At 44.5% G+C, this 1,775-nt stretch overlaps 1 protein-coding gene across 1 annotated transcript in view; it reads left to right on the top strand.

Moving 5' to 3' along the window:
* THSD7B (thrombospondin type 1 domain containing 7B) overlaps positions 1-1,775 on the top strand; it is a 701,170-nt gene that overhangs the window by 661,308 nt on the left and 38,087 nt on the right. The gene's annotated exons all lie outside the window — the stretch shown is intronic.

The following is a 1,775-nucleotide window of genomic DNA, read 5'->3' on the forward strand; positions in this document are numbered from 1 at the left end:
CGTTGCGGAGCACAGGCTCCAGACGCGCAGGCTCAGCGGCCATGGCTCATGGGCCCAGCCACTCCGCGGCATGTGGGATCCTCCCGGACCTGGGCACGAACCCGTGTCCCCTGCATCGGCAGGCGGACTCTCAACCACTGCGCCACCAGGGAAGCCCCAGTGTTTATTTTAAAGGTCCTAAGTTCAACCAATTCAAAAAATGTTAGCCTCTGTGGCTTTTAGAAGAAGATGTATCCTATAAGTAAAATTAGTTCCTGTATCAGGTAAACCCCCCCAGTCACAGTGGCTTCATATCATAGGTTAGAGACTAATTTTTCACTCACATAAAGGAAGGGGTAGTTTCTGCTTCACGAAGTCAACCAGGGACACAGCTTGATGGAGGCCCTACCGCTTAAACATAAATCAAGTTTCTCTGGAGGGTGATATCCAGCTCGTCCTGTGGAGGTTTTTATGGACCAGATTGGAAGTTGTGTATATCTCTACTATCTATATACTCCATCGGATAAAATTTGGTTCCACTTCTCCAGCTCAGTGCAAGACAGCAGAGTAGCAGGAAATGTAGTTTCTGGATGGCCAGTCGCTTCTTAGCAACAGTGTTATGGAGGAAACAGTTCCTGTGGAGGAAAGGGAGTATAAAGCTTTGCTGAACAGATAGCTATTAATACTATAAGTTCCTGGGTAAATAATGAACAATGGCAAGGAATTCAGGAGGCAGCTGATACTCGGGAGCTAGGCAAATGGCAGCAATAGGTGGCACTCCAGCCATCAGGCTAAAGTAGGGACCAAAACATGTGTCCATGTAAAGAGAACAAGGAGAGCATAGCAGGCAAGCACAGAGCTGTGGTTTAGGATAGGGTTCTCATCCTGAAAAAGAGTTACAGTTTATCACAAGGTAAATGTCAGAAATTTGGAATAGGGACCTAGGGAAAATCCTGCTATATGGTTAGTCACTAAGTAGGGGAGGAAAAGGGAAGAAGAATTGCATGTTGGAGAATCACGGAATCTGATGGGGAAAGGGGTTAAAAGACCTGGATCTGATCACCAAACAAAGATATTTGGAAGGAGGTTTTTAGAAGCTCTGTGACTGGACCACTGGAACTAGGATATGGGCTCATTTCTAAGCTATTCACAAATGAGCATACTGGGGCTATTGATAATTCTCTGCCTTAGTTGGGATTGTCTGAGGAGCAAACGCAGGATGTAGCAGGAAAAGGGGCTCGCCTGTGAAGTCAACTCTAAGATCCTGGAGAGGGCAGAGCTGACAACAGTACTCAGGATATGCCTTAGAAAAACACAGCTAAGGAAGCTGAAATTTATTTCCAAAAAGAGCATCACTCAAAATGAAAATCTGGGAATCACAATGTCCAGAAATAACAGCATGCCATTTCCTGCACAATCGAGAGCCTGCAAAGCACCTCAGGAAACCAAATGGCAAATCTTAGGACCAAGATTTCAGTGATTGATTGACCTACATTAGTTTCTCAAATATTCTGATTGGCAGCATGTATAGTTTCCAGCTGGGCATCAACTTTAAAGTTGGGTAAATCGAGTTTCAAATTGCAGCTCTTTAGGCAAATGACTTTTACTCTATCTGAGTCTCAGCTTCTTCATCTCTAAAATGGAATTCATGCACGTGTTAGAGGCTTTGTTTGGGGTTTGAGAATTAAATGCTATGAAGTATATGTAGGCGTACCTGACACAGGATTGGTGTTTATTATGTGTTAATTTCCATCTCCACCTTCCAACGCACCAGCAGGAAAGAGTGTTATCAGCGA

The sequence above is a fragment of the Lipotes vexillifer genome, unplaced genomic scaffold (assembly GCF_000442215.2).
Source record: "Lipotes vexillifer unplaced genomic scaffold, Lipotes_vexillifer_v1.1 scaffold1211, whole genome shotgun sequence".
In the NCBI taxonomy this organism is placed as follows: domain Eukaryota; kingdom Metazoa; phylum Chordata; class Mammalia; order Artiodactyla; family Lipotidae; genus Lipotes; species Lipotes vexillifer.